Source organism: Protopterus annectens, chromosome 2.part1, assembly GCF_019279795.1.
Source record: "Protopterus annectens isolate FY-2018-M chromosome 2.part1, PAN1.0, whole genome shotgun sequence".
In the NCBI taxonomy this organism is placed as follows: Eukaryota; Metazoa; Chordata; order Ceratodontiformes; family Protopteridae; genus Protopterus; species Protopterus annectens.
In genome coordinates, this window is record NC_056729.1 from 1,317,536,312 (window position 1) to 1,317,549,498 (window position 13,187).

A 13,187-nucleotide genomic window follows, 5' to 3' on the forward strand; every position below is an offset into this window, starting at 1 on the left:
GTATATGGCAGAACACATACATGTAAAACCTTATGTGAGCATGTCTGCAGAGTCACAGGTCATGTCTGTTAAGGCATTGTAAGTCCTTATATGTGACATATACACTGCATCACGGTAGACTGCATTAATGTGGACGCATCCAGCCATGTGTTGATAGGTAGGAACACCAGTACAGGCAAACAGACATGCCCACATCAAGACAGCCACCACATGGAGTATGAGCAATGTAATCAGGTGACACACACACACACACACACACACACACACACACACACACACACACACACACACACACACACACACACACACACACACACACACACACACACACACACACACACACACACACATATATGGTGATAATATCCACTCAACATTGAGTGTCACATGTGTGCGACACAAATACGTCAGTGTCATGTAGGTTTGCAAATACAACTATTTAAACTGAAGTAATGCGATAAACATGTATGTTTAGCTGTAGCTCTGTATGTCTGTGAGGTACTGTGACCTGTCTCCATCATTATGTCTTCCAGGTATGCCATGTGCAAGGCTTCCCCCTTTTACATGCTTGAAGGATGAGGTCCTCATCTCATACCTACTCGATAATCACAACATTCTGTTCAGCCATGTGCCACAGGATGCAAAACAGCAGGATGCCCTGTGGATGCAACTTCGCAGGAGAGTTAATGATGTGAGTGGCCAAAACCGCACATGCAAGCAGGTGCGCAGACACTGTACAGACCTCATTAGATGGGTGAAACAGCATGTGAATGCAATTGCCAGGGAACAAGGTGCAACAGGTGGTAGACCACCAACCCAGCCCCCACTCATATGTACCGAGGAGCTACTGGCCAACCTGGGGACAACTACAGAACCACATCCACAAGCCTTAGTCAATATTGTGGAGGTGGGTGTCTCTCAACCACTGAGCCTGGAGTTGCCTGGTAAGTCTGTACTGCACCTGTAACAACTATATCCCATATAGCTGCATGTGTCACTGTACAATATGTAATGTAACATCATATGCAAGGCATGTATACACACATGCAGCATATTATAGTATGCTACTCCATGTATGCACACATGTGCATACACCATAGTATAGTCTAATGTACCGGTGTATGTGTTATGTACATTGCTCCCTGTAGCTTTTATACAGGGGTGGATTATGCTCATACTGCTGTGTTACTCCTATTTAGGTACCTCTGGCATTCTGCGGTGACAGCAGCATGTTGCAGGTGAGAGTGTTAATATTTATCAGGAACCGTAATGTACAAATCTATCCGCCATATGGCCATTCACAACATGTACACATAATGTATGGTCCTGTTGCAATATACAGGTCGGACTTGCAATGCATCACCATGTGCCGCACTTCCAAACTATGTGAATCATCTCACCTACATGAATCCTCAAAAACTTTATTGCCAAATGTGTTGACAGCTGTACATACAATGGTGGAGGTGCTGTTCACTTTTGAAACGTACAACAGATCTGATCTATACGTGGTGAATATAAACAGTACTACACAGTGCGTGGGAGTATGGCCAGCACACAGGTTTCATCAGTGTGGATCATAGCCCTGCTATGAATGTCACACAATGTGATGTGCTATCTTGACATGTTCATGACATCTATTGGCCTGGCTGCTACACTGCTTACCTAACCTGAAAACATATCCCACATGCCACCCTTTATCTGCATAACCCTGTTGTCAGTGGAGCATATATGTCATATGGGACAACACAGACATGTGAAATAGATGTCCATCACTATAATTTGGACAACACATGCACACACATGGCCATGGAGGATGGCCAGACACATGGAGTAACACACACAGTAGAAGTGTTGTGCTTGTGTGTACACCCTGTCGTATAATGGCTACACATGGTTTGGCCATGGCTTTTGTATAATGGTCATAATGTAGATGTGGAACGCTAGACATCCTACAGGCCTGTGCACATCTTGTGCAGGCGTAACATCAATCCGCCACATAGGATGTGTTGAACATCTTTAGGGTGTTGCAACATGATAGCAGTTACCTGTACAGTATCTACATCAGGCCACAGCTACAGTACATTCCCGTTGCTGGTGATGGACATAAATGCCATACTAGCTCCTTGTGTGTGTGTGTGTGTGTGTGTGTGTGTGTGTGTGTGCGTGTGTGTGTGTGTGTGTGTGTGTGTGTGTGTGTGTGTGTGTGTGTGTGTGTGTGTGTGGTACACAGGTGTCATGTGGGATATGGTGTACTGACGTATTCGCCATGTCTGCCTATAGTTACCAGGCTGCAGCAATATGGTTGCAGATATGCAGGGTTGTCATCCGTATACCCATCAGTGACCTGTGTCACAACTTCCACATCATGGTTTAGTGTGTATACACCTCAGTGACGTGGGTCACATTACACAGTATATATGTATTGTATCTGAACACAGTCATGGCTATGAACCCTGTCTGTAACTCACACTGTATAACACTAGAGACTCCTCATGATCCCTGCAATGGCCATGCACATCAGCTAAATTTGCAGTATATCTGTAGGGTGGACAGATAACACTGAATTGGGACACCATTGCCCCACTGTATATTCGGCAGGACACCATTGTGTTAAACATGTATGTATGTCATTGCACACATCAGCAGATCACATGTCATACTACATGTGATTATTAACGTCATATGCCACACATCAGGCAGGTGTACTGTTAACCTGCGCTGGTCCACATGGTGTAAAACAGGGATGTATGCTAACCACTACTATGATTGTGTAATTTGCATGCCGTCTGCTATCATACATGCTGTTGTGTGCAACCCAGGGATGTATGATAACTACCACTATTATTGTCTGCGCTGCATGCCGTCTGCTGTATCACATGCATGTTGCATGCCTTCTGTCATATCACATGCGTGCATTTGTGTGTGTGTCTAGTGTATAGATTGTAATGTACAGTTTCTGTCTGCCCTCACAGGTGATATAGGTGCATTGGCCTCCTGCGGTACATAAGATGTTAGTGTCCCCACAGATTCTAGCAGTGATGATGAACGTATGATTGGGTCACAGGAAAAGTTGTCAGGGGCTGAAACTGTGCCATTGGTTGCCATTCCATCTATATCCACCTCATCCCTGCACACAGATCCCATACCTGCACATACCTCATCACCAGTGGCCATAGAGGAAGGACAGTTGGCGCATGGTAGCTTGGAACAGGAAAGTGTGGGGGCTATGGAAGGTGTGCCTGCACACCATGGTGTCAGCCAAACTACTGGTGGTGTCCCACACAGGCACATGGCCAGTGCTGCTCGTAGGAGGACATCTGGCCAACATGCTCCTGCATGACAGAGCACAGCAGCTGGTGTCACCAGACGCATGTTTCAGGCTGTAATGGAGGCACAGACACATGCTGAATGGTGAAACAGAGAATATCAGAGGCTACAGAGGGCTGCTGTCTGTTTTTTATACAACAGCACCCAGGCAATGGTAAATGCTCAACAGCAGATTGCTGATGCTTTGGATAGACAGTTGGGTGACATGGTTGGAGTCCTTGACCATGGCATGACAATCTGCGAGCATGAGCTGTCTGTGTTGGAACATCTGGTAGGAGTGAGGCGTCGGGCACGTGGACGTAGGCCTGCTACATCACCTGTGTCAGGTCTATGTGTATGAGCTACTTCACATGCCTGCTCCCATAGGAGCAGCAGTGCATCTGGTGCTGTGCTGTCCACACCATGACACAGCAGGCCACATGCACATGGCCCGGGATGGTCTCAACAGGGACATGGTTCACCTCTGTCTGGTAGTGCCCGTGCAACCCCTGGCAGGCACAGGTCACATGTCCGTGGCCGGACACCATGAATTTTAAAACCTCACCTGTACAGTCTGCAGCTGTCAGTAATACCCCTGTGTAGGCCAGACACATGGGAGAACTGTGTGCAGACATACATGCACACACTGGACACATATGTATGGCACCGCAACACACATGCATAACATACACACACCCAAATAGATCAAAGGCCCAAACCCACACATATGATGTCATCCAATGGTGCAGCCAGCCTAGGCCTCTGACAAACATTAACACCCTGTGCATATGATGATGCCTGTGCCACATCCCTGACATCCACACCATCGGTGCAGGGACATGCTGATATGGTCTGATGCACAGGGTGAACAGACTAGGATGATATGTGTAGTTTACAAATGTTGATGACTGTTGACAGTGAGCATATATACCATGTAGTGCAGGTGTACAATACTGTTAACAGTATCTGTCTTGTGTAACAAAAGTAAATGCATGTTGGTCATGTTGGTCATGTTGTTCTGTTGTCCTTCTTCAGGTCTAATTGCACGTGCCGGTGGATGTCAGTGTTTGCTGTTAAGTGTCCCATATGTCAATGTGGACTACTCACAGGTATGTATGAATATACCAGCATGCACCATGTGGCTGCCACATACTAGTGAGAATTTCCCATGTTGCAAACACGTCTACCATTCCAAGAGCATGATAGCTGTGTATTAAGCTACTGTGGCCACAGATGTGACATCCATAAAAGTTGACATCACAGGTACAGTTACATGGAGTGGTGAGGTAAGAGAGTGGTCTAGCTGATTACAAGGGTAGAGGCCAGTAGGAAGTGTGATGCCTCAATGGGAATCAGTAATACATATTCCCATGACAGGATGCCAACACATAACTGCACCCACACACTCAGGTATTGACACACTTGTATTCAGTGACACTGTAACACACACACACACACACACACACACACACACACACACACACACACACACACACTCACGGCTTCACCGACACAGTAACACACACTCGCACACAGTTGTTACTGGTGGGATGAGGACCCCTGCCTATGTGCAAATCATAATTACAGTACTGTGCACCTACATGATGCGCCACACAGAATAGACATATACAGGTAGTCAGTACGGCCTAAGATTGGGGACATCAACATGGATAGTTGAATGCATCACCTGGATGGTGGGAGGGGTCCTATCAGTTCAGTATGGTAACATACATCCTCACCCGAGGGACCAGTCAGCCCTACATGCACACACTGTGGCATTCAGTAACTAATACACCTATGTCATGCACATACAGATACCTCACATGTGTGAGATACACGCTCCTGCCTGTGTCCTGCTTTATACATTGTAGTCTGCACAGATGTGTACACTAGTGTACAGGAGAGTGAGTAACAATTGAGATGTATTCCCCACAATACGTGACAAATATGGACACACACACAACCACAAATGCCAGTACTGCAAATCTCAGACCTGCCTAGCTCATGTTATGTATGTCAGACGTACAGCAGTATTGCATGCATTACAAACTGTACTGATGCTTCCTGTGACAACAGTGCTGATATATGCACTAGGGACGTCATATCTATTAACAGGTGTCAAGTGATTTACCTTCGCTATCACCCTGACTGCTGTCTAAGTTGTGTGTTTTGTCCTTCAATTAACAAAACCATTGCTTACCAGTTACACAGGGTATTGTAGGACCACTTGTGACACACCTGTGAGCTGTACACAGCAAACATCCATCTGCAAAGACGCCCCACCACATAGTTATTTCAATACATCTGTCCATACCTGTGGTACATCATTCTGTACATTCAGCATATCACCATATACAGTTGGCAATGTTGAGGCTGCATTGCAGCTGCATGATATACTAGGATACATGACACCTGCATACATCATCAACTGCACACGCATGTTATCTGAACACACAACACTATATGTACAGGTGTGTAGGTCCTACAATCCTGACATTTGGTCATGTTTGTAGGCATTGCAATCAGTGGATATGTGTAATAACATACATGACACATGGACTGTTGTATGATATGATGGGTGACCAGTACAGAGGGGGTGTTACCTCTGTCAACTCTGATATCACACCTTATGTACTGTTAGCATTCAGCAGCCATGGACCTACATTCCATGTGCATGTGTGTAATGGCTGTAGCCACCTGTTTGCACAAATGACTACAACAGCTATGCTATTTACAGGTATGTTGTGTGTGTGGCATGTACCCAGGGCAGGTACATGTATGTCATATCCATACATGAGGGTGTGTACTGGTGTACAGCAACATACATCTGCTAATGGTGGACAGTACTGAGAGCCCTAGGTATGTGTACAGCTGACCTGGTTACAGACAGTGGTATCATTGCATTGCATAACACATGATGCAACTGTGTCAGTACATGTGTACTGTCTACAGTTGATGCAGAGCTTAGTACAGTACACAGGTCAAGGGTCACATGGTGGCATACTAGTCTGTCATACAACATGTATGGTTGTGTGGTGGTGGTCCGAGGGCATGGTGGTGTCTGCAGTTTACATCCTAGAATGCAGCATGTGACATTGTGTCCTGCACATGGCTCATCCGTGATGCCTTACATGGGGGGACCGAACAGTACGTGTGAGTGGCCTTTATGTATGTGGGTACACCACCTGGAGCAGTCCGTACCTGTGTTATGGCCCACATGTCTGGTTCTGAGGTATATAGTGGTAGTGCTAGGTTCTGAGGTATATGGTGGTAGTGCTATTGTGCACTACAGAGACATCAGCCAGGTGTTCCTCACTGCACAGATGTCAGTACTCCACATTGTTGGATCTACAGTGGCCAGCTGTGAATATGAACGCTACACATCTAGCACTGGTTAGCATAAGAAAACAATGCAGTTGTCCTGTAGGTGTATGGGAGTTAACCTGTATTTAGGACATTTGCCTTGGAATGGCACTGTGTGGGTGGATGCGACTTGGGTAATATCCACACTCCCTTGTATTGTGGATGCATGTTATATGTGACAAAGGCCTGCCTACTGTCAGCCATGTCATCCCAGAATGACAGCTGATTTGTAAAAGACCGGTGTCAAATATATGTAGAGCAGTGTTCCCACTAACAATGACAACTACCAACACCAGAGCCCATTACAATGTGTTCTTTATGTCTACCTGTAATAGCATGGCCACTGTGGCCCTCCGTGTTTAGTATCAGAGTGCATCCCAGTCAGCCCTGTGCTACTAGGAGTATGAGCATGCCCAGTATATCCTTGTGTAGATGGACACATAGTAGTGCATTCCGAACAGCCCTGTACTACTAAGTGTGTGAGCATGCCCCCTGTGCTACTAAGTGTGTGAGAATGCCCAGTGACAAATTGTGTTGGTTATGTGCCTCTGTGTATGGTTATGGCTATTGTAACCCTGTATAGTGGTAGTAGTCGTCCATTCCACAGATGGGCATACTCCAAGTCAGGATGGATTTATACTTTAAACACACAGGTTCACAGGTATATACATCTTAACTGCCAGCATCCCTGTTGATGTCCACATTCCCAGATGGTCAAAATGACAGCCTTGACATGTATAGTCTGTGTGGCGTGATTCATATACATGTAGTATTGTAATAGTAATCTGTAAATAGGCAGCTGTTCCATACCCGACACTGGTGTGTGTGTGTATGTCTGTCCCCATTTGCCGGTGGAATCTAAATTGCTTTTAGACTGGCCACACTCCATACATTTCTTATACCCACTGTTAGCAAGGCTGATGATGTCACCCATCTACAAATATACCTCTGGGAGGGCTGTGTCCCAGTACTCTCGGTAGTGCGTTTTGTAACTGCGTAATGCTGTAGTGTGATAAAGTAGTTAGGTCAGTGTTCTACTCCCACACTTGCCGTGTGTGTCTCCCCATTTGCCTGAGGACTGAGTAATACCTTTATACTGCTCAGACTCCATACATTTCTTATACCCACCATTAGCAAGGCCGATGATGTCACCCATCTACAAATACACCTCTGGGAGTACTGTGTCCCAGTAATCTCAGTAGCATGTTCTGTAACTGCATAATGCTGAAATGTAATAAAGTAGTTAGGTCGGTGTCCTAGTCCCACACTTGCCGTGTGTGTGCATGTGTGTCTCCCCATTTGCCTGAGGACTGAATAATACCTATATACTGCTCACACTCCATACATTTCTTATACCCACCCTCTGGAAGGCTGATGATGTCACCCATCTACAAATACACCTCTGGGAGGGCTGTGTCCCAGTATTCTCGGTAGCGCATTCTGTAACTGTGTAATGCTGTAGTGTAATAAAGTAGTTAGGTCAGTGTTGTAGTCCCACATTTGCCGTGTGTGTGTGTGTGTGTGTGTGTGTGTGTGTGTGTGTGTGTGTGTGTGTGTGTGTGTGTGTGTATGTGTGTCTCCCCACTTGCCTGAGGACTGAGTAATACCTTTATACTGCTCACACTCCATACATTTCTTATACCTACCGTTAGCAAGGCCGATGATGTCACCCATCTACAAATACACCTCTAGGAGTGCTGTGTCCTAGTAATTTTGGTAGCATGTTCTGTAACTGCGCAATGTTGTAGTGTAATAAAGTAGTTAGATCAGTGTTCTAGTCCCACACTTGTCGAGTGTATATGTGTGTCTCCCCATTTGCCTGAGGATGGAGTAATACCTTTATACTGCTCACATTCCATACATTTCTTATACCCACCATTAGCAAAGCCAATGATGTCACCCATCTACAAATACACCTCTGGGAGTGCTATATCCTAGTAATCTCAGTAGCGCATTCTGTAACTGCAAAATGCTGTAGTGTAATAAAGTAGTTAGATCAGTGTTCTAGTCCCCCACTTGCCGTGTGTGTGTATGTGTGTCTCCCCATTTGCCTGAGGACTGCTTAATACCTTTATACTGCTCACACTCCATACATTTCTTATACCCATTGTTAGCAAGGCCGATGATGACACCCATCTACAAATTCACCTCTGGGAGTACTGTGTCCCAGTAATCTTGGTAGCATGTTCTATAACTGCGTAATGCTGTAGTGTAATAAAGTAGTTAGGTCAGTGTTCTAGTCCCACACTTGCCATATGTGTGTGTAGGTAAGTGTGTTTGCCTGAGGATTGAGTAATACCTTTATACTTCTCATACTCCATACATTTCTTATACCCACCCTTAGCAAGGCCGATGATGTCATCCATCTTCAAATACATCTCTGGGAGTGCTGTGTCCCAGTAATCTCGGTAGCATGTTCTGCAACTGCGTAATGCTGTAGTGTAATAAAGTAGTTAGGTCGGTATTCTAGTCCCACACTTGCCGTGTGTGTGTGCATGTTTGTTTCCCCATTTGCCTGAGGACTGAGTAATACATTTATACTGCTCACACTCCATACATTTCTTACACCCACTGTTAGCAAGGCCGATGATGTCACCCATCTAGAAATACACCTCTGGGAATGCTGTGTCCCAGTAATCTCGGTAGCAGTTTCTGTAACTGCGCAAAGCTGTAGTGCAATAAAGTAGTTAGATCGGTGTTCTAATTCCTCACCTGCCATGTGTGTGTATGTGTGTCTCCCCCTTTGTCTGAGGACTGAATAATACCTTTATACTGCTCACACTCCATACATTTCTTATACCCACCGTTAGCAAGGCCGATGATGTCACCCATCCACAAATACACCTCTGGGAGTGCTGTGTCCCAGTAATCTTGGGAGCACATTCTGTAACCGTGTAATGCTTTAGTGTAGTAAAGTAGTTAGGATGGTGTTCCAATCCCAGACATGCCAAGTGTGTGTGTGTCTGTGTGTCTGCCTGCATGAGACAAGTACAGTGCTTTGTAGTATTCACTGTAGCGCATGCCTTAAACACATGTTGCTACAGTGTGATACGGTAGGGGTTTGTATACAGGACATGGCAAGTGTGTGTTTGTCTGTCAGAGCCTGTGTAGAGGTGGCCATGATTGTCTTACCATTGGACATGTTTGGGAGTGGGTTTTGTAGTTTTCCTATATAGTATCCATCTTATGACACATTGGCCACCTCATGAGGAGTACAGCTGTCAGTCAGCCATGGCACTGAGTTGGCAAGCCATACCCATACATCTGGCAAAAGGGCTGGTGAACTAAGTATGCAGCCAAACTAGTACCCGATATATGTCCCGCACCCATGTGCCATGCACATACAACCTTGCCTATGATATCCCATTATGTTGCTAGTAACATGCACATTGAGGATAGATAGTTGGCATGCTATGACCTCAGTGGGCTGCAGAGAACATGGTACCCTGTACAGCGGTACAATTAGCACATATATGGGACATTGTGCCTTCACTATGTTCCAGACTGAATGGCTGCAACATATGTGGTGCCATCATATGTGATTCACTAAGGCCAGATAATGATGTACACATGTGCCCTGTATGGACCCATGCCACTGATGCCATGGAATACCTGTCCATTCTATACATGCAGGTGCAGGGCCGACCTGCTCACTGTAAGCAGGTTTCGCCACACCAGGCCAGTATTGGCATATCGGGGTATAACAGGCTGTGTACACTACATGTGTCTGCCAAACCAGGTACACCTGTACATGTCACTGTACAGTATTGTGGGACATGCACATCCCAGGCAATGTCCATGTGAAGGACTATCAAACACAGACATGGAATGGATTCCAAAGCTATGGCCCTACACATTGGTAACTAGGATGTCAGGCCAGATATTGCAGTACCTATCTGTGTGGGACATTGCAGACACTACAACCCTGCACTGCACACTATTGTCAGGTGATGTAATGGCAAGGATTACCCCTCACCCAGCCTTGTACAGCCATCTTGCACAGCCAAACACTACACACACATGGAGCAATGCATACCTGCATGACAGTACTGGCACCCTGTGTCTGCATGTGGGTTGTGATGCTCCCAACCACAGTCACTCCCAGTATAAACCTCTTTGGCATACCAACAGTTGTCAAGCACTTTCACATGGCCTAGCCTATTGAACCTCCAGATATCCCCTGTAGTGCATGTGGTCCTGTGCATTACTGCGGTGTGGCAAACTAAGTAGTTACATTGTGCATTTGCCACCCTGGAAAAGGTGTCAATGCATGCCCATTAGAGTGTGGTTGTGGTGACAATGGCATCCATTCATGTGGACTGACATCTGTGCCACACCTAATGTATGTCTACTATATCTGTTGCAGATGGCACTCACTCACCTACACACATGTTCTTACAGCACTGCAACATGCCACCTCTGTGGCACATGTAGTAATGTCATGCACATGTAATAGTAATGAGTAGTCAGGGGTTTGACCCTGTACTATTCAGCATGTGGCAGAGTATGGCGAAGTCTCCAAGCCCTACACTGGTGTACATTGCCTGTCCCGCACACACACTCTCTGGTGGATGTGAAGGTGTACACCTGCACAGCAGCAGCATGTGTATTGTAACAGATGGAAATTGTCAGGTGATGGCCTCTGCACCTATTGCAGTCTTCCTCTAGCTGATTGCATGTGGTACAGCTGTGATGGTGTTCCCATAGCCATCTGCATGATAAACACAGTACATTATCTAGGGAATGATGTTATTATCTGGCCATGACAGTCGCTGTGGGTGGTACCTCGATGTGGTGTTCTGACATGGCATTGTAGATGATATCTGGATGTACCTCAATCATTTTCAACAGTGGGAAATAGCCTAATGACAGGAGGGTGATTTGCCACACAACTACAGCATGTAAGTGTAGCTATGCTGCATTGAGACTACTGCCTATTTAACATGTGTGTGGTAATGGCTATTCTGCATGTTAATACAGACATGACAGTACTCTTTTCATGAGGGAACCCCATCTGTAGGGCCATCTGTGAACAGGTCAGTGTGTACAACCATTTGTTTTTTGTGTTACACACTGAACACACTTTTGTGCACAGCAGAAGCATGGTGTGGGGATTGCAGACAGTACATGATGATAGGGATGTGTTACTGTCATCGCATCCCTGACTGAACATGTGTCACATGAGACTGTGGTATGACTGACATTGTGTGGGATTCCCAGTGACAAGCCAATGATGGGCAACTGTTCATAGCTGCGGTCACACGTCTACTACACATTGTACAGTTGCCATACGGTATATATGCATGTGTTGTGCTCCCTCTGCAAATGTATACAATCTGTTGGGTTGCTGGTTATATCTATGCATACTGTCGTAGGTAATCCTGTATGCTGTCGTCTATCACTAAGCCATATGTGTTTTAAATGTAACACAATAGGCCAAATGGGTTGGTAGGTCCTGGCAGATCCTCCTGTCCCACTTCAGCTGAACATGGCACTGGGCACTAGCACATCTGGGGCCCAGCCATTAACATCAACCCCTGTTGGCTATGCACCATCTTCTGGTGGCTCCACCACTGAGGATGGAGCATGTCCCCCTTGGGAGTGGGACCAGACAGGTGCATATCTGCTGTTGTGCGGTCTTGGACATGTTTCGTAGGTGGCTCCCTAAGGGGTTACGAAGCCAGATATGCCAGTTCAAGGGTGGACTGTCACATTTACAGGGTGATGTTACCTGTCCTGGACAGCCCACATCACTGCCTCCTTTGCAGTCGTGCAGGTGCAGTGGCAGTTGCCCATGGCTGGAGACTTCCATCCAACTGTTCCCAAGGGCTTTTAAATGACAAAAACCCATCCAGGGTGTATCCTTCCCCCACCATGTGTCATATACCAGCCCTGTATGCTGTCATTTCTGTGCTCCTACCTATCCTCCACGGCCATACCTACACTCCTTCCCCAACATCTGACCCTCACCTATGGACACATAAGGCCATTTGGCTCCTAGGACACCATCTACCCTGTACATAGCTGTCCATTACACACACGTGCCCACTGGACACATGAAACCCTTGTAATATGCATCATAACATACTACTGTTATCCTCACCACTGTCCCTCAGGCGCATGGTCCTGGTATGCACATCACTCCTACATGGTTCAGGTACATGTGAGGAGGACGACCCAGTTATACACAAAACACTACCGGTCCCTCTATGATTACCCCATTTACCTTTATCATGATGATGATGTTGCACATTGCAGGAGTACTGTTCACACATAATGATTGGCAGGTACTGTTGTGTTAATGTACATTACATGCAGAGAGTGATGTATACGGTCAATGTACAACTACTGTCTGTCTGAGGGATTCTTGTGATCAAATAGAGCAACACCACTACATAATACAGATGTTGCTGGTGTTTCCCGTTTCATTCGTTTGTAATGCTTTGTTGCCAGATGGCATGTCCCTAATACATCTCTATATGTGTATGTACCTATATGCTGGACATAAACACTCACAT